Source organism: Somniosus microcephalus, chromosome 19, assembly GCF_052327205.1.
Source record: "Somniosus microcephalus isolate GS21.2 chromosome 19, FLI_Smic_1.0, whole genome shotgun sequence".
Taxonomy (NCBI): domain Eukaryota; kingdom Metazoa; phylum Chordata; class Chondrichthyes; order Squaliformes; family Somniosidae; genus Somniosus; species Somniosus microcephalus.
In genome coordinates, this window is record NC_141005.1 from 39,576,481 (window position 1) to 39,601,122 (window position 24,642).

The 24,642-nt window shown below is 46.2% G+C and overlaps 1 protein-coding gene across 1 annotated transcript in view; it reads left to right on the top strand.

Moving 5' to 3' along the window:
- Positions 1–836: 836 nt before the first annotated feature.
- The window catches only part of LOC147104362 (leucine-rich repeat-containing protein 43-like), a 57,454-nt gene continuing 33,648 nt past the window's right edge, over positions 837–24,642 (top strand). The window contains exon 1 of the mRNA XM_085961648.1: positions 837–2,002. The gene's annotated coding sequence lies outside the window, so the exon portion shown is untranslated. The remainder of the gene's footprint in view (positions 2,003–24,642) is intronic.

Consider the following 24,642-nt stretch of genomic DNA (forward strand, 5'->3'; position numbering starts at 1 on the left):
GTAATCCATTTGTGACTAACTGAAGGTGTTAGATATGAATGAGCATTTACGGTGCCCACGGTAGATTAAATGGCCATAAAATGATTTAGCACTAATATTTCTCAAATGCTCTGGCCTGTTATCCCTATATAAAATCCAGATCACTACAACACTTAAATATAGTTGGATTTTTCATGAACAATTCAACCTCCTGCTGGGTATTATCCCTAAAAGTTTCTTTTGCTTTTAATTACAGCCGTTATAATTAAAGCTGTTCACATTGATGGGAAAACTATCAAATATATGATCGCAGAGCTAGGACAGGGAAATGGAACATTTAAATGACATCCATTCACTTCTATCCTAGCAACTCCGATATCAAGCTCCGTAAATGGACTGTCACTAAACTACATTCGTAAACAATGTGGCTTACTGTACATTGGGAAAACAAAACCTTAAATTAGGGATTTTTTTTTTTTCAAACATCTCTCGGAACTATATATATTTACATGTATGTGTATCAACCATACCTGGAGCCATATACTTGAGATCAAATGGACAATGCATGGTGTATCAGCAGCACCTGGGTGATCAAACTACATATGTTGTTAGCCTTCTTGAATGTTTCGAAATGGCCGGTGTTTCTGCTTTCACAGCTTTCCAGCAACAGATGAAGACTATGTGCCTGAATGACTTTCCTTGTGGTACTGGGAGCTGGGTAAGGAACGAACAGCCTATTCCAGTCAAAGGGTTTGAAAACTCAGTTGAAAGTTCTCGGGCAAAAGAACAGATGATGAAACTATGACTGGGCCTCTGGAAAAACTGGTCTGAAATTTAACTAAAAGAAATGAAAATTCCTAACAGATTTTCTTAGATACAGTCATTTCTTCACAGGCTTTGATTACAGCTAAAGTACGATTCGATTATTCTCAGCACAGTATGAATGTGTCATTTAAAATAACCGATCTTGTTAGTTTTATCCTCAGTGGATGAAAATAAAGCATATGTATTTAAACTTGTGATACAAAACAGTTTGAGATATTGACAGATGTGAAATAATGGATGCTAGATAAATGAAATGCAGAGGTGGTGGTTTATATGGATTTTCAAAAAGCCTTTGACAAGGTAACACAGATTTATGGCAAAGATAATAGCACATAGAATTAAGAGGAACATGACCACATGGATAGAGAGATGGGTTGCAGACCTGACAACTTTCACAATAGATGATGAGATATCTGAAACTGTCTTTAAACTCTAGCCAGTCATGTGAATTCTCCCCACTCAGACAAGCAACATCTGCAGTAATCACCTTAAAAGGGTAATCTCACAAGATTTCATAATCCAGAAAATGCTGGAAATACTCAGCAGGTCAGGCAGCATCTGTGGAGAGAGAAACAGAGTTATGAAGATTTCATGAGACAGTAGTATTTGTATTTTGTTGTGTGCTTTATCATCATAAATTATTTTCATTTTATCAATGGTGCTAAACTAAAAAAACGCACGTTATATCTACATTAGGATCACTGTTATAGCAAAGAAGGGAAAGTCTCAAGAGATTTTAATCATACTGCTGATAAAGATTAAATTTATTAATTAAATGTCTGAAAGGTCTATCTACTTTTTAATACATACCAACTCAGTTCCATGTCCTTACAAATGTATAACATCCTAAACATTCATTGTAACAATGACATAAAGGTCAACATAGGAAACACCACATTACAGATCTTTGCTTGTTTTTCATTTATAGAACAGATCAGAGTATTCAACAAAGGGGGCCAAACATTTCAAATTACTGAAATATCATGGAGAGAATGAAAAGGAAAAGGATAAAGACATAAATGAGGAAGAGATTGAGGCCTTGAAAGAATACCTAACTTGCGAGCAGTCACCTTGGAAAACAGAAGACTTGAGCCCAGAGACCCAGCATCTGAGGGAGCTGGCAATCACTTCACCATCCCTTGTGAAGCAACACTTCCTTTGTTCCCATTTAAAATCCTTAAGAATTGTTGGTAAACAGGTGAGCAAGTTATTTTGTTGTTGTAGGAAAAGAGGACTGGGAATGTTTGCTTTACCTTTAATAAATAGTTCAAGATGTAATTAACATTCCACTGCAGTCACTACTCCAGAGAAGACACCAGATGATGGTAATCACTGTAGCTATAGAAAGTGCAGGGCATTTCAACGAATGAGAATATCCAATTATCATGATCAAAGCCACCACTCTGTATGAGGCATCACTGTTAGTTGATGTTGCCTAACGTGTGTGGAACAGTATGGTAATTCTTCATAACTTCCACAGCTTTTGACATCTATGCTTTTCTTTCAGTGTGGGCTTTTTCAGGGCCTTCAGTAATGTTCCCACTTCTCCATTGGTTTCTAACCAATGAGATTACCTTTCTGTGAGAGAATCGTAACTAGTGAGAATTGTTAGAATTCAGTACTGTTAAATTATCATCTTCATACTATTTCAGATTTCCGGCATCTGCAATATTTTGCTTTTGTATTTGATACTAGCCTTAACTGCTGGTGGCACACTTCAATGTGCACAAACATAAGAACATAAGAAATAGGAGCAGGAGTAGGCCAATCAGCCCCTCGAGCCTGCTCCGCCATTTAATAAGATCATGGCTGATCTGATCCTAACCGCCAATCTACTATCACAGAACCATCTGAATCTAACAGAATTAGACACACGAAATAGGAGCAGGATCAGGCTACACGGCCCCTGGGCCCGCTCCGCTACCCACAGGGCCATGTCCGATCCGAACCTAGACTCATGTCCAAATTCCTGCCGGCTCCCCGTAACCCTTAATTCCCTTTACTTCTAGGAAACTGTCTATTTCTGTTTTAAATTTATGTAATGATGTAGCTTCTACAGCTTTTTGGGGCAGCATATTCCATGGACCTACCACCCTCTGAGTGAAGTAGTTCCTCCTCATCTCAGTTTTGAAAGAGCAGCCCCTTATTCTAAGACTATGCCCCCTAGTTCTAGTTTCACCCATCATCGGGAACATCCTCCCCGCATCCACCCGATCCAACCCCTTCACAATCTTATATGTTTCAATAAGATCGCCTCTCATTCTTCTGAACTCCAATGAGTAGAGTCCCAATCTACTCAACCTCTCCTCATATGTCCATCCCCTCATCCCCGGGATTAACCGAGTGAACCTTCTTTGTACTGACTCGAGAGCAAGTATGTCCTTTCTAAGTATGGACACCAAAACTGTACGCAGTATTCCAGGTGCGGTCTCACCAATACCTTGTACAACTGAAGCAATACCTCCCTATTTTTATATTCTATCCCCCTAGCAATGAAAGCCAACATTCCATTGGCCTTCTTAATCACTTGCTGCACCTGCATACTAACCTTTTGAGTTTCGTGAACCAGGACCCCCAGATCCCTTTGTACTTCAGTACTTTTCAGTTTCTTGCCATTAAGATAATAGCTTGCTCTACGATTTTTCCTGCCAAAGTGCATAACCTCACTTTCCAGTATTGTATTCCATCTGCCAAATCTCTGCCCACTTACTTAGCCTGTCTATGTCCCCTTGCAGGTTTTTTATGTCCTCCTCACTCACTACTTTCCCTCCCATCTTAGTATCATCTGCAAACTTTGATATGTTACACTCGGTCCCCTCCTCCAAATCGTTAATATAGATTGTAAAGAGTTGGGGACCCAGCACCGACCCCTGCGGAACACCACTAGTTACTGATTGCCATTCTGAGAATGAACCATTTATCCCAACTCTCTGCCTTCTGTTAGATAGCCAATCCTCTATCCATGCCAGAATATTACCCCCAATCCCGTGATTTTTTATCTTAAGCAATAATCTGTTGTGTGGCACCTTGTCAAATGCCTTTTGGAAGTCTAAATACACTACGTCCACTGGTTCCCCTTTATCCACCCTATATGTTACTTCCTCAAAGAACTCCAGCAAATTTGTCAAACATGACTTCCCCTTCATAAAACCATGCTGACTTTGTCCTATTAAATTATGATTATCCAAATGTCCTGTTACTGTCTCCTTAATAATGGACTCCAAAATTTTACCTACCACAGATGTTAGGCTAACCGGTCTATAGTTTCCAGCCTTCTGTCTACTGCCCTTTTTAAATAAGGGTGTTACATTAGCAGTTTTCCAGTCTGCCGGGACCTTTGCCGAGTCCAGGGAGTTTTGGAAAATTATTACCAATGCATCCACAATCCCTACCGCCACTTCCCTCAAGACCCTAGGATGTAAGCCATCAGGTCCAGGTGATTTATCCACCTTGAGTCCCATTATTTTACCAAGTACCACTTCCTTAGTGATTTTGATCGTGTTTAGCTCCTCCCCCCCCCTGTAGTCCCCTGTTTGTCCAGTGTTGGGATATTCTTAGTGTCCTCTACTGTAAAGACTGATACAAAATATTCATTCAGTGTTTTTGCCACCTCCATATTTCCCACCATTAATTTCCCGGTCTCATCCTCTAAGGGACCAACATTTACTTTAGCCACCCTTTTTCTTTTTATATAACTATAAAAACTCTTACTATCTGTTTTTATATTTTTTGCTAATTTACTTTCATAATCTATCTTCCCTTTCTTAATCAATCTTTTTGTTATGTTTTGCTGTCTTTTAAAGTTTTCCCAATCCTCTATCCTCCCACTAGATTTGGCTACCTTATATGCCCTTGTTTTTAGTCGAATACTATCCTTAATTTTTTTACTTAGCCACGGATGGCTGTCTTTTCTTTTACATCCTTTTCTTCTCGGTGGAATATATATTTTTTGGAAGTTGTAAAATAACTCCTTAAATGTACACCACTGATCATGTATCGTCTTACCCTTTAATCTATTTTCCCAATCCACTCTACTCAATTCCGCTCTCATACCTTCATAGTCTCCTTTATTCAAGCTTAGCATGCTTGTTTGAGATCCAACCTTCTCACCCTCTAATTGAATATGGAATTCAACCATGTTATGGTCACTCATTCCAAGGGGATCCTTTACTAGGACATTTTTAATTAATCCTGTCTCATTACACAGGACCAGATCTAAGGTTGCTTGCCCCCTGGTCGGTTCAGTTACATACTGCTCAAGAAACCCATCCCTAATACACTCAATGAACTCATCCTCAAGGCAGCCCTGCCCAATTTGATTTGTCCAATTAATGATAGTTAAAATCCCCCATAATTATAGATGTTCCCTTATTACAAGCCTCAACTATTTCCTGATTGGTACTCCGTCCAACATAGTTGCAACTGTTCGGAGGCCTATAGACTACACCCACTAGTGCTTTTTTCCCCTTATTATTCCTTACCTCCACCCAAACTGTTTCATTATCCTGATCTTTTGAGCTAATATCATTTCTCTGTATTACAGTGATTCCTTCCTTTATTAACATAGCCACCCCACCTCCCCTTCCTTCTTGCCTGTCCTTCCTGATCGTTAAATAACCTGGTATGTTTAATTCCCAGGCATTGTCACCCTGCAGCCATGTTTCTGTAATGGCCACAAGATCATACCCATATGTAGTTATTTGTGCCATTAACTCGTCTATTTTGTTACGAATGCTACGTGCATTCAGATAGAGAACTTTCAAATATGTTTTGTGACACTTAGTTCCTGCTTTTGCCCTTTTTATTACTTTACCTTTTACTCCATACCTTCTGCCCCTTCCTGACACGCTCTGGTTTTTAATTTCCCCACTGCTACCTAAGTCTATGACCTTCTCTGTTGTCATTTTTATTATTTGCTCTCTAGGAGCCTCCCCCCTCACTAGTTAGTTTAAAGCCCTCTCTACAGCCCTAGTTATATGATCCGCCAGGACTCTAGTCCCAGCACTGGCCAAGTGAAGCCCGTCCCAACGGAACAGCTCCCTCCTGCCCCAGTACTGGTGCCAGTGTCCCAGGAAGCAAAACTCATTTCTCCCACACCAGTCTTTGAGCCACGCATTTAACTCTCTAATTTTATTTGTCCTAGCCAAATTCGCTCGTGGCTCAGGTAATAATCCAGAGATTATTACCCTTGAGGTTCTGTTTTTTAATTTGACCCCTAGCTGCTCATACTCCTTTAACAGAACCGGCTTCCTAGTCCTATCTACTTCGTTTGTACCAACATGGACCACGACAACTGGATCCACCCCCTCCCACTGCAAGTTTCTTTCCAGCCCAGAGGAGATGTCCTCAACCCTGGCACCGGCTAGGCAACACAGCCTTCGGGACTCTCGCTCTCGGCTGCATAGAACTCTATCTATCCCCCTAATAATACTATCCCCTACCACTACAACATTTCTAGTTACTCCCCCCTCTTGAATGGCCCCCCCGTTCCACGGTGCTGTGGCCAGGTTGCTCATCCTCCCTGCAGTCCCTGCTCCCGTCCCCACAGGGAGTAAGAACCTTGAACCAGCTGGACAAGAGCAAGGGCTGCGGCTCCTCCAGCTCTACCTCCTGGATCCCCGTACCTGCCTCACTCGTAGTCATACCGTCCTGTCCCTGACCATGGGCTACATCTGAATTAATTAACTTCATAGGTGTGACCACCTCCTGATACACAGAGTCCAGGTACTTCTCCCCCTCCCTGATCTGTCGCAGTGTCTGAAGCTCAGACTCCAGAACTTTAACATTCTATAAGATAGCTGCTTTGCTTATTCAAATTTTTAAATGTTTCTGTAGATTTTTTTCCAATAGTAATTTCCTTTTCCATCTGTAATACTATTTACTTGAATATCGTGGCAACACCATCACCTCCAAGTTCCCCTCCAACTCTCACACATCCTGACTTGGACATATATTGTCTTTCCTTCATTGTCGTGTGGGGATCAAATCCTGAAATTCACTAATACAATAGCAAAATACTGCGCATGCTAGAAATCTAAGATAAAAACTGAAAATGCTGGAAATACTCAGCAGGTCAGGCAGCATCTGTGGAGAGAGAAACAGAGTTAACGTTTCAGGTCGATGACCTTTCATCAGAACTGGAAAAGTTAGAGAAGTAACAGGTTTTAAGCAAGTGCAGGGGCAGGGAAAGGGGGAGGGGAGGAAAGAACAAAACAGAAGTTATGTGATAGGGTGGAAGGCAAGAGAGATTAAATGACAAAAGGTATGATAGTACAAAGCAAAAGGAGATGGTAATGGGACAAGTAAAGAAACAAAAGATGAGTCTAGAAGAGGTGTAAATGGCAGAATCATCAACGGCTGCCATGTGAAAAAATAGGGGCAGAGGTTATGGTCTGAAATTGTTGAACGCGATGTTGAGTCCAGAAGGCTGTAAAGTGCCTAATAGAAAGATGAGGTGCTGTTCCTCGAGCTTATGTTGAGCTTCATTGGAACGGTGTAAGAGGCCGAGGACAGAGAGGTCAGAGTGGGAGTGGAGCAGAGAATTAATCGCTGTTTCACCTGGAAGGAATGTTTGGGGGCCCGGACAGTGGGAAGGGGGAAGTAAAAGCACAGGTGTTGCCCCTCCTGTGCTTGCACGGGAAGGTGCCGTGGGAAGGGGAGGGGGTGTTGGGGGTGATTGAGGAGTGGACCAGGGTGATGCGGAGGGAGAGGTCCCTTTGGAATGCTGAAAGGGGAGGGGAAGATGTGTTTGGTGGTGGGATCATGCTAGAAGTGGCGGAGGATGATCCGTTGAATGTGAAGGCTGGTGGGGTGAAAGGTGAGAACAAGGGGAATAAAGGGAAGCATGAACTGAGAGGTAAAGGGAAAGGAGAGGAGAACTAGTGCCAGTATGAACTTAAGGGAGAGGAGAGGAGAGCACCAGCATGATCTGAGGGGGAGGGTGTGGCGGGGCGGGGTGGAGAGGGGAAAAGGGGAGATGAATGACAGATGAACTGGGGGTGGGTGTTGGAAAAGAATGGCAGCATAAACTGGGAGATGGAAGTAGAGAGTTATTGTGAAATGAATGGGGAGAGGGAGAAGAGTATCCATGTGAATTGAGGGGTGAAGAATGTTTAGTTTTCTAGGTTGATCTACATGTTATTGTATTCCTATTGTTTTCAGTGGAAGAGCGTGGTCTTTTCCCAGATTTCTTTTACTTCTTCTCTTCTTAGACAGTCCCTCGGAACCGAGGATGACTTGCTTCCACACTAAAAATGAGTTCTCAGGTGACTGATGAGTCCAATGCAGGACCTACAGTCTCTGTCACAGGTGGGGCAGACGGTGGTTAAAGGGGCGGGTGGGTGGGGTGCTTGGGTTGACTTGCGCTTGGCTTCCGCTTGCTCCCGGTGAAGAGACTCGAGGTGTTCGGCGCCTTCTCGGATGCTTCTCCTCCACTTTGGGCGGTCTTGGGCCAGGGATTCCCAGGTGTCGGTGGGGATGTTGCGCTTTTTCAAGGAGGGTTTGAGAGTGTCCTTGAAGCGTTTCCTCTGCCCACCTGGGGCTCTCTTGCCGTGCCGGAGCTCCGAGTAGAGCGCTTGTTTTGTGAGTCGCGTATCAGGCATGCGGACGATGTGACCCGTCCATCGGAGCTGATCGAGCGTGGTCAAAGCTTCGATGCTGGGGATGTTGGCCTGAACGAGGACACTGATGTTGGTGTGCCTATCCTGCCAATGAATTTGCAGGATCTTGCGGAGGCAGCGTTGGTGGTACCTCTCCAGTGCTTTGAGGTGCCTGCTGTACATGGTCCATGTCTCTGAGGCATACAGCAGGGCGGGTATCACTGCTGCTCTGTAGACCATGAGCTTAGTGCTGGGCTTGAGGTCCTGGTCTTCAAACACTCTCTTCCTCAGGTGACCGAAGGCTGCACTGGCACACTGAAGGCGGAGTTGGACTTCGTCGTCGACGTCTGCCCTTGTTGACAGTAGGCTCCCGAGGTATGGAAAGTGGTCCACGTTGTCCATGGCCTTGTCATGGATTTTGATAATCGGGGGGCAGTACTGTGTGTTGGGGCAGGCTGGTAGAGGACCTTTGTCTTATGGATGTTTAGTGTAAGGCCCATGCTCTCGTACGCTTCGGTGAAGGTGTTGACGATGGTTTGGAGTTCGACCTCTGAGTGAGCGCAGATGCAAGCGTCGTCTGTATACTGTAATTCAACGACAGAGGATGGGACGACCTTGGATCTGGACTGGAGGCGACGGAGGTTGAACAGTTTCCCGTTTGTTCTGTAAATTAGCTCCACTCCAGCAGGGAGCTTACTGAGGGTGAGATGGAGCATTGCAGCAAGGAAGATCGAGAAGAGCGTTGGTGCGATGACACAGCCCTGCTTGGCCCCAGTTCGTACGTGAATTGGGTCTGTGGTGGAACCGTTGGTCAGGATCACGGCTTGCATGTCGTCGTGAAGCAGACGGAAGATGGTGACAAACATTTGAGGGCAGCCAAATTTGAGGAGGACACTCCATAATCCCTCACGGTTGACCGTGTCGAAGGCCTTTGTGATATCAAAGAAGGCCATGTACAGCGGTTGGTGCTGTTCCCTGCATTTCTCTTGTAATTGACGTGCAGTGAAGATCATGTCCATTGTGCCCCTTAGTGGGCGGAATCCGCATTGCGACTCTGGGAGGAGCTCTTCAGCCACTGGGAGAAGGCGATTGAGGAGGATTCTTGCGATGACTTTCCCTGTGGCAGACAGCAGGGAAACTTTCTGTAATTACCGCAATCGGACTTGTCACCTTTCTTGAAGATGGGCACAATTACGGCATCTCTGAGATCCCCTGGCATGCTCTCCTTCCAGATAAGAGAAATGAGTTCATGAATTCATGCCAGCAGTGCTTCTCCGCCATGCTTTAGTGCCTCGGCGGGGATTCCATCTGCTCCTGAGGCCTTGTTGTTCTTCAGTTGTCGGATGGCCTTTTCAACCTCCTACCGGGCTGGGGTTGTGCTGAGATGGTGGCGGGTAGCATGCTGCAGGATGGAGTTGAGGACACTCGCGTCGAAGACAGAGTCTTGGTTAAGGAGATCTTCGAAGTGCTCCTTCCAGCAGGCACTGACTGCCTCTCTGTCCTTGATGAGTACCTTTCCGTTCTTGACCCGCAGTGGGGTAGGACCTTGGGTGCTTGGGCCGTAGATGGTCTTGACTGTGTTAAAGAATTCATGCACGTCGTGGTTGTCGGCTAGCTGCTGGATCTCCTGCGCTTTCACCCACCATCTGTTCTTTAGGTCACGAGTTTGTTGTTGGACCTCGGCCTTCAGGTGTCTGTAGAGCTGCTTTCTTGCTCTCGAGTTCTGTTGCTGTTTCCAGATCAGGAATGCCTTGTGCTTGTGACTTATTAGCTCCTGGATCTCCTGGTCATTCTCATCGAACCAGTCTTGGTGTTTCCTGGTTGAGTGACTGAGCGTCTCTTCACAGGTGCTGATTATGGAGGCCTTGAGTGCAGACCAGTCGCTGTGGGCAGTCTGTGACTCTGCATCACTGGGAGTCGTAAGGTTGTTTGTGAGGCGCAGGCTGAATAGGGCCTTCTTAGCGGGGTCTTTGAGTGCTCCAGCGTTGATTTTCCTGCGGCATTGTTTCTGTTGCCACTGCTGTTTTGGGGCTACATTGATGAAGATGACAGAGCGAATTAGGCAGTGGTCGGTCCAGCAGTCATCAGCTCCGGTCCCTCGCTCGGATGATGACCTAGTCCAGCAGATGCCAGTGCATGGAGCGAGGGTGCTGCCATGAAGCCTTGTACTTGTCTCTCTGACGGAACAAGGTGTTAACATACAGGTTAATCTGGAAAACTACCTAAACAACAACTTCAAAAAACCTGACAACTAAAAACAGCCCTAAAAATAGGCTTATGATAAAAGTACTGATGGACACCAAATTTTTGGCCCAGAATTTGCGGTTGTAATGATGGCGAAACTCAGTGCTCACCATTATTACTCTATGAAACTGACAGCAACTTCTGGCATCTGCACATGTGCAGGGTAAACGCGGAAATCCAGATGTTGCTGTCAGTGATTCCCCGCTCCTCCGCAGAGTGCGCTGTTGAAATTCTCGCAGATGGAAATCTTACAAATCACATGAATTGACGTGAACTTCCACTTTTTACGCTCTAATCTCACTGTAAAAAACCCCAAAAAGGTGAAGCCTTGTTGAATGAGGCGTAACTGGATTTTTAATGGTATATTAACTCATAATTACTGTCAAACAACCTCTGTGGCCCTGAGAAACAAATTTTATATTTGTGGAATGTCAAATTTCTCCATTATGATGCAAATTCCCATAGATTTTTAAAGTAATAAAAATTACTTTTTTTAAAGTTTGTTTATGATATTTCAGCTTCTATCTTAATCCCATATGGATGTCCCAATCTTTATTTTGCTCTCTATAAAATGATTACAAAGTGAAGGATAATCAGTGCTTTTTACTTCCTGGTTTGCTGTCTGTGAGAATTCTTCAATGTGATTGGCTGCTTACCCTGCTTGATGACATCACTGTTGCTGAACACTGGAGGTCCCCTTTCCCTGGTACACCCAGAATTCTATCACTTATACAATAAAGAATTAAGGCAAAAAATGTGGGGATTTTCGCTCATTTAATGCAGAAAAATGTGACTATTGTTGATGTGCATTGGTAATCTCTAAAGTGATTGTTAAATAGTTTTTACAGTTGTCACAGTGACATAAGGCATTCTTCTCACTCTTTCCCCACAGAGACATTCATCTTCTTGCCAACTTAACTTTGTTTTAAACATGGCTATTTTAAACAAGATCCTGCACTGGCATGTGGGTGATTTGAATCCTTGTGGTCTAAAATCACGAGCTCTGAATTAGACTGAGCTAGCACTGGAGACATTGTGAACCTGAGAATGAGCACAATACAGCTTAGATTCAAAAGTGGACAGACCAGAGACAGATCAGGAATTGCAGTAGGAGAACTGGGAAATTGGCAGTCAGCCATCATATAATTAGCAAAGATGCTAATTACAAACAATTATTAAAATTATCACGTGTGACTTTTTTTGATGGTTTATTGGAGAGCAGGAAAAAGAAAAGAGTAGATACCAGACCAGGCACTACCTCAATGTGTAGCTGAAAGAGACGTATACAACCAAGTCCAGTTAGACTTCGGGCTGGATTTTGTCAGTGTGGGCGGGCTGGGGCGTGTCAGGTGGAAATCGTGTCAGGACCCCGACTCCTAAGTGAAGTGTTGAAAAAGTGCGATTTTCCCCTAATTGGTCAATTGATTTCCTGCATGTGGGAACCACTGGCCCAATTAGTCTTTTCATACAGAAAGTCGCCTCCGATTATGTCATCAATGCTGTTGGATTTAAGACCTGCAAGCAGCCTTGGTTCTTCTGGAGACTGCAAAGGCTCTGCAATTTATATGAAGGAGTTGAATTGTGGAAAATGTCAACGATCAAGCAAAAATGTGCTCCTCGGTTTGATGAGCCCTCCCTCCAAGCTCTGGTGTATGGAGCCAGCTGTAATAAAGAGGTGCTGTTCCCTTTCTGAGGGAGAAAAAAGCCACCCCAGCGGGCAAAAGCTGTGTGGCTACAAGTGGCCCAGGAGGTCAACTCCATTTCGCTGAGCCGCAGAACCTGGCTGCAATACAGGAAGAGGTTTCATGACCTTCTCCGCACAGGAAAAGTGAGTATGACTTTCCCATCACCCTCAATCTGATCCCCATCGCCTCTCCTCACCAGCACCCTGCTTTGCCAACCTCTTCCTCCAATGTGATGAAATAACTGTGTTCTGATATTTGTACTTGCACTTGTAATGTCTGGAATGTTCCACTAGGGGGAACCACTAATGCTCCTCCCTGGCCCCGCCCCTCTTCTGGTATGTTCTACCAAGGGCTCGGTCGATGATGGACTCTGTTAACTCTGCCATGATTCTTATTTAATAAAAGGCTTCAGTCTTAAGCTTTAACTTCGGATTCGGGCAGTTATTTGGCACATCAATTTTATTAAATAACAACTTTTGGAAGATGGATCGATTTTTGAAACCAGAGCGTCTGGCTATCGATCCCCATTCGGCAGATGTGTCGAAGAAATTTATGCATTGGCTCCGATGTTTTGAACACTTCATCGCATCATCGACCGATCCGACGGTTAACAAGTTGGGTCTTCTAACCAACTTGGTAAGTCATCAAACTTACTCTATAATTGAAGATATTACTACATATGAAGAGGCCCTCGCAGCTCTTAAAGCCCAGTACCTTAAGTCGGTTAACGAAGTATACGCCAGGTATCTCCTGTCTACTCGCAGGCAATTACCCGAGGAATCTCTGGACGATTTCCTGCAGGACCTTAAGGCTTTGGCTAAAGGTTGCAACTACAAGGCTGTCTCTGCCATAGTGTATCAGGAAGAAGCCATCCGCGATTCTTTCATATCTGGCCTCCGATCTAATTATATTAGACAGAGACTCCTCGAGACGACTCGTTAGTTTTAAAAATGGTTGTCGCTGCTGCTCGATCATTAGATGTAGCCCAGAAGAATTCAGAAGTGTATGCATCAGCCCATGCATCTCTCTCAGCCTCGTGTGTTCCGAGTATGGAGGCATCCATAACACCAATGGAGCCCCCACTTAATCCTATTGTTGCGGCTGTGCCCCATGGGTCTAAGTGTTATTTTTGTGGCCAATCTAAACACCCCAGGCAAAGTTGCCCAGCCAGAGAGGCTACCTGTTTTAAATGTAAGAAACGGGGACATTTTAGTAAAGTGTGTAAGGGTAATCCTGTACCCGATGTCTTCTCTGCTGCCGCCTATCGTTTTACTCTAGCCTCGGCTACGGTTGACCAGACCATACCGTGTTCCTTGTCAAAATCTATGATGGACATTAAGATTAATGGTCGTCCTACTGGGTGTTTGATAGACTGTGGCAGTACTGAAAGTTTTATACACCCCAACCTTGTTAACTCCTGTTCATTGAAGGTGTATCCTACTGGAAGTGAAATTGTGATGGCGTCCAAAACCCCTACGTCGGAGGTAACTGGATATTGTAAAGTCACATTGACCGTTAAGGATACGGAGTATAAGGATTTTAAACTCCTCATATTACCTCAGTTGTGTGTGAACTTAATATTAGGCTTGGACTTCCAGTGTCAGCATGAGAGCGTTACCCTTAAGTATGGTGGATCCCAGCCTCCGCTCACAGTCTGCGGCCTTTCTACTTTAAACGTAAGCCCGCCTTCTTTGGTTGCGAACCTTGCTCCTAATTGTAGACCTATAGCGACTAAGAGTCGACGGTATAGTTCAGAAGATAAAACATTTATAAAAGAGGAAGTGGAAAGGCTTCAACGGGAGGGAATCATCGAACACAGTGGTAGCCCGTGGCGTGCCCAGGTGGTGGTGGTTAAAACTAATGAGAAGAAAAGACTTGTGGTCGATTATAGCCAGACTATAAACTTGTATACCCAATTAGACGCCCATCCTTTGCCTTGTATTTCTGAGATGGTGAACCAGATAGCTCAGTACCGCGTGTTCTCCACCATTGATTTAAAGTCTGCCTACCATCAACTCCCCATCAAAATAGAAGACCGACCTTATACGGCCTTCGAAGCTAATGGGCGCCTGTTCCAATTCCTTTGGGTGCCCTTTGGAGTGACGAATGGGGTATCCGTCTTCCAATGGGAGATGGATCGTATGGTGGATGAATACGCGTTGGAAGCAACATTCCCATACCTGGACAATGTTACCATCTGTGGGCGTGACCAACGGGAGCATGATCAAAATCTCACGAAGTTCCTAGAGACTGCAAAGAGGTTAAACCTGACCTACAACGAAAACAAGTGTACCTTCAATACTACACGTTTGTGTATTCTTGGTTGCGTTGTGGAGAATGGGGTAATCAGGCCAGACCCTGAAAAATTACGCCCACTTAAGGAATTACCTTTACCTCACACTGTAAAAGCCTTAAGAAGGTGTCTGGGATTCTTCTCGTACTATGCCCAGTGGGTGGCTAGCTACTCAGATAAAGTCTGACCTCTTATTAAGTCGATGTTTTTTCCGCTATCGGCGGAAGCTCAGGAGGCTTTCCTTAATATCAAACGGGACATTGAGAAGGCAGTGGTATGTGCCGTGGAATAGAAGATCCCATTTCAAGTGGAAAGTGATGCATCTGATTTTGCGTTGGCAGCAACTCTTAACCAAGCTGGTAGACCAGTAGCCTTCTTCTCTCGTACATTGCAAGGACCAGAAGTTCGACATTCTTCAGTGGAAAAGGAGGCACAGGCAATTATTGAAGCAGTCAGGTATTGGAGACATTATCTCGCTGGCCAACGTTTTACGCTCATTACTGACCAGCGATCTGTGGCCTTTATGTTCAACACTAAGTAGAGAGGCAAGATCAAAAATGATAAGATTTTAAGATGGCGAATAGAACTGTCAACATATGACTATGATATTCAGTACAGGCCTGGAGTATTTAATGAGCCATCGGATGCTTTGTCACGAGGAGTATGTGCTAGTCTAGGTACAGATAAGCTTCAAAGTCTCCACGACGCACTCTGCCACCCTGGGGTGACCAGAATGAACCACTTCGTTAAGTCCCACAATCTACCCTACTCTATTGAGGAGGTCCGGACAATGACCAGAACCTGTCATGTTTGTGCTGAATGCAAACCCCGCTTCTATAAGCCGTCCGAGCCAGCTCATCTTATTAAAGCAACTCGACCATTTGAGCGTTTGAGTCTCGATTTTAAAGGTCCCCTTCCATCGAGCGACCGTAATGTCTATTTTCTTAATATTATAGACGAGTATTCTCGGTTCCCTTTTGTTATCCCCTGTCCAGATGTGACTAGTGCCGTTGTAATTAAATGCCTCTGCCAACTGTTTTCCTTGTTCGGCATGCCTAACTATATACATAGTGATAGGGGTTCTTCCTTTATGAGCGAAGAATTGCGACAGTTTTTGCTATCGAAGGGGATTGCAATGAGTAGAACTACCAGCTATAACCCTCGTGGTAATGGGCAGGTCGAGAAAGAAAATGCGACAGTGTGGAAGGCTACCGTACTGTCTCTGAAGTCACGAGGCCTGCCGACCTCTCGCTGGCAGGATGTCCTGCCAGACGTGCTGCATTCCATAAGGTCTCTTTTGTGTACAGCGACGAATGCCACCCCTCATGAAAGGATGTTTAGTTTTCCAAGGAAAGCTACTAATGGAGTATCGGTACCCACATGGTTGACGACCACGGGCCCTGTGTTGTTGCGCAGACATGTGAGAGGCCACAAGACTGATCCACTGGTGGAGGAAGTACAACTCCTCCATGCTAATCCCCAGTATGCGTATATTCAATATTCGGATGGGCGAGAGGATACGGTCTCTATTAAAGATCTTGCACCTGCTGGAGCTCGAAAAGAGTTCGACTCTGAGAGTAGAGTTTTCAATCGTGGTATTGGACCTTCAGAGACACAAACCCTCAGTGTGGAAAATACTGATGATTCTGGGAATTCGAATGAACCGGAGTTAGTACTCCGGGAGGAGCCTCAGCAAGAGTTACGTCATTCCCAGAGGATTATCAGACCACCTGACAGACTGAATCTATGGCAGGGGGTGAATGTGATGAAATAACTGTGTTCTGATATTTGTACTTGCACTTGTAATGTCTGGAATGTTCCACTAGGGGGAACCACTAATGCTCCTCCCTGGCCCCACCCCTCTTCTGGTATGTTCTACCAAGGGCTCGGTCGATGATGGACTCTGTTAACTCTGCCATGATTCTTATTTAATAAAAGGCTTCAGTCTTAAGTTTTAACTTCGGATTCGGGCAGTTATTTGGCACATCAGACTTTCCCATCACCCTCAATCTGATCCCCATCGCCTCTCCTCACCAGCACTCTGCTTTGCCAACCTCTTCCTCCACATGCCACTTGACACTTACATCCCTGCACCCTTACCCATTCCCTCTCTCTATGGTCACATTCACTTAACTATTCGACCATGCAGCCCACACACTTCCTATCACTGTGATGCCATGATAACAACTACTTACAACACACAGGGAGGGTCCTTTGTATCCTTCTAAGCATCTATGCTATGCATTCACTACACTCACTCCTTCCATGGTCCATGGAGGAGCTTAGACGCAAGGGTATTGAAAACATGATCATTGTTCAGGATAAAATGACATCTCTTGAGGAGTGATGGTCAGCTATTGGGCAAATGAAGCAGACCTTCATGCAAGTCATATGGAGTAGGACTTCCAGTGCAGAAATGGGTCCTCATGGCCCCCCTGCAGTGCAGCAAGGTGTTGTCAAGTCACTTGCTACCTCTGAAGTGGGGCTGACCCATGAGAGTGATGTTGGTGGCAGACAACAAGGAAGTGGGGGCTCCTCTCCAAGTGCTCATACGACCATGCCACAGCAAAGCCATCGGTCAGAGCCCCACCAGAGTCCTCACCCAAATGAGATGGGCATCTCAGCCCCTGCACAGCCGTAGGAGCAACAGAGTGTTGGCGAGCCCGCACAGGTTCGCCACCCCAGAGGATGCCTGCCAAAGGCATCGAGACAGGAGCAGCAAGAGAGCGAGCAAGGGGTCTCCACATCTGCTGAAGCCACAGGGGAAGCACCATGTAGGAGCACGCGTAAGAGGAAGATAAAGCACAAGTAGTCACAAGGGTAGTCACTTGGGTGCTGTGTTGTTTTGTTTTTGGACCAGCCATCATTGTGATTGTATTATAAAGTGTTTTGATGGCAAACTGTTGAAGTTGTGGCCTGTGTCATTTCGCAAATGAGACTTTCACATTGAGGGCTTAGGGTGCCTTGCGATTATCAGAATGGTGGTCAGAGTGATAGGATTCCACAGGTTCTTCTCCATTGTCGATAATCTGGTAAGAAGGAGCGAGACTAAAGTGTTTGATTGTGCAGGCTAAAAAAATCTGGCCAGGATGAGTGCGTCCCTTGCATCCCGGGCAGCAATATGGTGGCACTCTGGCCCCTTCTGGCCTGTGCATCTTCAGGTGGGTGACTAGCAGCTTGGCACTCCTGTTGATGTTCCTGCTGTTGGTGCTGCTGTTGCTCATGGTTCTGCTGCTGCCGCAGCTGGTCTTCATCCGAATCTGATGTCCAGGAGGAAAGGAATTAAATGGTCGCCATGCTTCTGGTATATGCCTCAGTTGAGGAAGCGCTTAGTCAAGGTGGGGAGAGGGGTTTCCCAGGAGGTCACACTGGAGATGGGTGTCAGGTTCCAAACTTCCACAACACTGACTATGCCTGCTAAAAGTTCCCCCAGACCTGAAACAACAAAGTTCTGCCACCTGCAAATGATCATCGGTGAAAACTCCTTTGTAATGGTGGAGCTGCAGCTGTTCACAAGCAATCCACTAGTGAGGCCGCCAGCATTACCTGGCGTGTTCCAGAGGAGGCGTGAGGGATGGGGGAAATGTGTTAAAATCGGAAAGGCCTCTCAAAATGGGATTATAGAGGCAATTAAGGGTCTTAAGGGCCTATCCCGCCTCTTGGAGGCAGGATGGAAAGCAGATCAGAAAACATGTGTCATGAATCTTATCATGACTCATGAAGAAACACTGGGCAGCCAGCTGGTAGCGCCGTCCAAGGAGTATAAATACTCAGGCGTGGGCCCAGCTTGCTCAGGATGTTTCTGTAACCAGGAACTAGTGATGTAACTAGAAATCTCATGGTTGTGAAACAGTTGATTAAAACCTTGTTTTATACTCAATCCAAGTGCTCAGTAGTCTTTTTACATCAATTTAATCAACTGTGTATCGGCTCCACGCTCTGAGTAATTTCGGGAACAGCCCACTACAACTTCAACTGTAGAAGGGAACTCCAACGTAGTAATCAATCCATCATGGACAAACTATTCTTGACCTGGACCCGAATTCACCTGCTAAGGTATGGAAACACTGCTATTGTACCTTCAGCAACTTCCTCAGGGTGCGTGGTGAGAATGTTCCTGATAAATTAGAGATACTTGCCAATTATGTATCACCTCATGTGTTTGACTATATCGAAGGCTGTGTAGACTATGACTCCGCTATCCTAATATTACAGCGACTATATGTTAAGGCCCCAAACAAAATTTTTGCTCGGCATCTACTGGCCACTACTCGACAACAACCCCGGGAATCACTTGACGAATTCCTTCAAAAGTTTCGCAGGCTCAGCAAGGATTGTAATCTTAAAGCTGTCACAGCTGAGCAGTACCAGAAGGAGCTAATTCGTGATTCTTTTATTAACGGAATTACATCGCCCTTCATACACCAGCGTCTGTGGGAGAATAAAACCCTCGAGTTACAGGCTGCCTATGACCAGGCATGTTCCCTGGACTTAGCAAAGAGGAATGCAGATACCTATCTTTTACCATGTGCTTGGGCTGCTGCTATCACTTTTAATGACTTCTTCGATAGGTCTCGGGCGGAAGCCCTCACTGATGATGACTCTAACCTAGCGGATGACAACCCTACCCTAGAAGCCTTCACTGATGATGACCCTGCCCTAATGGCATCTTGGCAATCTGGAAGGAAGTGTTTCTTATGTGGAGGTGCATTCCACTATAGGAAATTTTGTCCTACTCGTAATGCAACCTGCAATCATTGCAGTAAGAAAGGCCACTTTTCTAAGGTATACCGGTCGAGAGCCCCTGTTAGTTTTGCAGCTACTATTTATAAAACTGCTCCTCCCCCAAGAACCACTACTAAGGTTACAGCTGTCAAAGGTAAAACTGCCCCTCCTCCCATCACAGCTGTTTTTCCCCAAAGTCTGTCCCATGCAGCCATGAAGGTTTCGGTAAATGGACACATTTTAAGTGCACTAATCGACTCATGCAGCTCTGACAGCTTCATTAGTGAGCGGGCTGTCAGTAAGTTAAAACTGCGTATTTACCCCTCTGACAGGGAAATTGCAATGGCTCAGATGACACTGACCACCAATTCTTCCGGCTTTTGTCTTGTCAACCTTATTCTCAATGGCCACACTTATTTTTCCACCCGGCTCGGGGTGCTCAAAAACCTATGCAGTTATGTGCTCCTGGGACAGGATTTCCAGAAACAACACAAAAGACTCACTTTCGAGTTTGGAGGGTCAAAGCCGGAGCTTACTATTTCCAATGTACCGTTTTGTGCGCTTTCGGCGGCTTCGCTCAACGAGCCCTCCTTGTTTGCCACTCTTTCCCCCTGATGTAAGCCCATAGTCACTAAATCACGATGTTTCAGCCAAGATGATCGATCCTTTATCGATGCAGAAATCTCTTTCCTTCTAGCTGACGGTATCATTGAGCCATGTTCATCTTCCTGGCGGGCTCAAGTCGTTGTTGTTAAAAATCCTCTGAAGCAACACAAGAAACGTCTTTGCATTGATTACTCGCAAACTATTAACCAGTATACTGACCTGGATGCCTACCCACTACCACGCATCGATGCCATGGTCAATAACCTTGCCAACTACAAGGTATTTTCAACTTTTGATTTGAAGAGCGCATACCATCAAGTACCGTTAAAGGACTCTGACAAAAAGTATACGGCCTTTGAGGCCAATGGTCGGCTTTATCAGTTTTGTCGCCTTCCATTTGGGGTCACCAATGGGGTGGCCGTCTTTCAATGGGCAATGGATAGCCTAGTCAAACAGGAGAACTTAACGGACACTTTTCCATATCTGGATAATATCACCATTGCTAGTCATGACCAGAAGGAACATGATGCCATCCTCCAGAAATTTGTTGACGTTCTCCGTCATCGCAACTTAACCTTAAATGAGTCCAAATCTGTGAAATCAGTACCATCAGTCAACATCCTTGGCTACTGGGTGGGCAACGGTGTCATCAAACTGGATCCGGAGCGACTTCGTCCGCTTCAGGAGCTCCCTCCCCTTATGAATCTCCGCTCTCTTCGTCGGGCACTCGGCATGTTTGCCTATTATGCGAAATGGATACCCCACTTCTCCGACAAGATCCGGCCCCTGCTTCACGCAAAGTCATTTCCATTGGAGGCAACGGCTATTTCAGCTTTCAACCTCCTCAAGCGACAACTGGAAAAAGCCACGCTTCGTTCCATCGATGAAAATCTCCCTTTCGTGATCGAGTGCGATGCATCGGATGTGGCGATCTCGGCTACCTTGAATCAAGGTGGTCGACCCGTTGCATTTCTGTCCAGAACTTTGCAGGGTAGCGAGCTCCATTATCCTCCTGTCGAGAAGGAGGCTACGGCCATCATCGAAGCAGTACATAAATGGAGTCATTTTCTCGCTTGTCGCCATTTCACGCTTATAACCGATCAGCACTCCATGGCCTTTATGCTGGATAACCGGAAACGCGCTAAGATCAAGGATAACAAAATACAACTCTGGAGGATGGAATTGGCCGGCTTTGGCTACACCATATATTATCGACCCGGCAAAGAGAATGTGGCCCCGGATACCCTCACGCGTGCATTCTGCTCATCTATGTCAACTTCGACTCTTGCGGATCTTCATACTGACATATGCCATCCTGGCGTTACCCGTATGTTGCACTTTGTGCGATCTAAAAATCTCCCATTTTCTACGGAAGATGTGAAAAGAACTTGCTCCACCTGTAGAATCTGTGCGGAATTAAAACCGCAATTCTTCCATCCATCGGATGGCTCGCTCATACACGCTATGCAGCGACTCAGCATTGACTTTAAAGGGCCATTGCCTTCCTCAACGCGAAACACCTACTTGCTTACTATGGTGGACGAATATTCACGCTTTCCCTTTGCTTTCCCCTGTCCAGTGATTACTTCCACAGTGATCAAATGCCTCGATCAAGTCTTTTCCCTTTGCGGTACGGCCAATTTCATCCACGCTGATCGGGGTCCCTCCTTCATGTCAAGCGAACTCGAAAGTTATCTTTCCCAACGGGGAATCGCCACAAGTAAAATGACACCGTATCATCCCATTGGTAACGGACAGGTTGAGAGATACAACGCTATCATTTGGAACGCTGTTCGTCTTGCACGGAGGTCACGCAACCTACCAGACCAGCAGTGGGAAACTATGCTCCCTGACGCATTGCATTCCATCAGGTCTCTTCGTTCTACACCCACCAATGTCACTCCTCACGATTCTTCAGGTTCCAGCGTCGCTCCACTCATGGGACATCCCTGCCATCATGGTTGGCAGCTCCTGGCCCCGTGCTGCTCCGAAGATTCGTCCGATCTTCCAAAAACGATCCCCACGTCGACGAGGTGGAACTAATGGACGTTAATCCCACTTACGCGCATGTGCGGTACCCTGATGGCCGGGAGTCCACCGTTTCACTCCGAGATCTGGCTCCCTGTCCAACCAGTCCCACGGACCCAACTGGTAGAGGAACCCATGACAATGATGCCGACACTCTGCGCTCCTTTGAGGATGCCGCCCTACCTGGAACATCAAGGGATCTGCCGGCTACTCCACCGGATCAACTCGGGGAGCCAAGCGCTTCCCATGGGATGGCCACCCGAAGCCAGGACGCCGGTCAATCCCCGGCTACCAACCAAGATGATGCCAGCTCTGAGCCTATGGGGACCCGCACCCGGAGTCATGATCTCCCCAGTCTTCCGTAGGTCGATCAAGGCGACACAGGCCCCGTCGATCTACCCGTACAGACCAAGTGACCCAGGGACCAAGACACAGTCCGAGGAGACGTGCCTTCCAGCCACAAGCGAAGATCTAAAAGACTGCGCCTGTTCGTGGTCCGCCTAATCCACTAGAAGGGAGTCGTCGGACTTCCAAAACTTTCAGGCGGGAAGGATGTCATGAATCTTATCATGTCTCATGAAGTAACACTGGGCGGACAGCTAGTGGCGCCATCCAAGGAGTATAAATACTCGGGCGTGGGCCCAGCTTGCTCGGGATGTTTCTGTAACCAGGAACTAGTGATGTAACTAGAAATCTCATGGTTTTGAAACAGTTGATTAAAGCCTTGTTTTATACTCAAACCAAGTGCTCGGTAGTCTTTTTACATCAACACGCACTTGGGAAAATTGCATGGAGGCGGGAACGGGCCCGCCCGCCAGCTTTGGCGATTTTAACAACTCGCACACCTCCAAACCCTCCTCCTCGGGGCTGGGAAAATCGAGCCCTCAGAGTCTGGACATCTGATAAATTAGGGGGGGGAGGAAATTAATTTGGAAATTTATCAGGGAATTCAGGAAAAGCTCAAACTGAAGAGATTAATCATTATGTGTACAAGACCTTTCGAGAAAGAATCCGTTTTAAGAATTACATGCATATAATTTCCTCATCAGTGGCTATGCCATGATTAAGTGTGACGGGATGAGAATTCCACCTACCTGACAATCGTGCCACTGACCTTGGCGAATTTCCATGGATCAGCCTAACTTAAAGATTTTCAGCAAGCTGCCAGCAGTATCTCTGCCTGTGTTGGAGGAGCTTGCTCCTCCTCCTTAGGCAGTCCCTCGGAACCAAAGACGACTTGCTTCCACATTAAAAATGAGTTCTCAGGTGACTGATGAGTCCATTGCGGGACCTACAGTCTCTGTCACAGGTGGGGCAGACGGTGGTTGAAGGGGGGGCGGTGGGTGGGGTGCCTGGGTTGATGTGCGTTCCTTCCGCTGTTTACGCTTGGCTTCCGCTTGTTCCCGGCGAAGAGACTCGAGGTATTCGGCGCCTTTCCGGATGCTTCTCCTCCACTTTTTACGGTCTTGGGCCAGGGATTCCCAGGTGTCGGAGGGGATGTTGCACTTTTTCAAGGAGGCTTTGAGGATGTCCTTGAAGCGTTTCCTCTGCCCACCTGGGGCTCTCTTGCCATGTCGGAGCTCCGAGTAGAGCGCTTGTTTTGTGAGTCTCGTATCGGGCATGCGGACGATGTGACCCGTCCATCGGAGCTGATCGAGCGTGGTCAAAGCTTCGATGCTGGGGATTTTGGCCTGAGTGAGAACACTGACGTTGGTGCGCCTATCCTGCCAATGGATTTGCAGGACCTTGTGGAGGCAGCGTTGGTGGTACCTCTCCAGTGCTTTGAGGTGCCTGCTGTACATGGTCCATGTCTCTGAGGCATACAGGAGGGCAGGTATTACTACTGCTCTGTAGACCATGAGCTTGGTGCCGGATTTGAGGTCCTGGTCTTCAAACACACTCTTCCTCAGGTGACCGAAGGCTGCACTGGCACACTGAAGGCAGTGTTGGACTTTGTCATCGACGTCTGCCCTTGTTGACAGTAGGCTCCCGAGGTATGGAAAGTGGTCCATGTTGTCCAAGGCCTCGTCATGGATTTTGATAATCGGGGGGCAGTACTGTGTGGCGGGGGCAGGTTAGTAGAAGACCTTTGTCTTATGGATGTTTAGTGTAAGGCTCATGCTCTCGTATGCTTCGGTGAAGGTGTTAACGATGGTTTGGAGTTCGACCTCCAAGTGTGCGCAGACGCAAGCGTCGTCTGCATACTATGGCACTAGCTGCTACAGGATTCGGGTGCCTGCAGCAGCTTAAAGGGCTCATCTACCTCTCCCCTCCCGAGGAAAAATGTCTAGCCACTTTGTAAAGTCTGGCCAATTCTGCCAATGTGCTGATTGATCATTTGCTGCCTATACCCCTGCTTGCACACCCCTCCCCCTCTGATGCCTTATGCAAATCGGCACAACATCTTTCAGTCTGGTCCTGCAGTACTGCTTGTTGCGGGTGCAACTGCTGCAACATAATGTGATGTAAAGAGTCCATTTTGACTTGGGATTGGATTGGATGTAATGGTTGCATATCCCACATGCCCAAACAGGAACAGCCAGGTAGATCTTGCCTTGTATAACTCACCCCTGTGGAATAGTTTCAACTCAGGCTGAATATTGGCCAAAGCCAGGTTGGGTTAGATTGTTTACAGCAAGCTTGGTTGTAAATGCAGAAG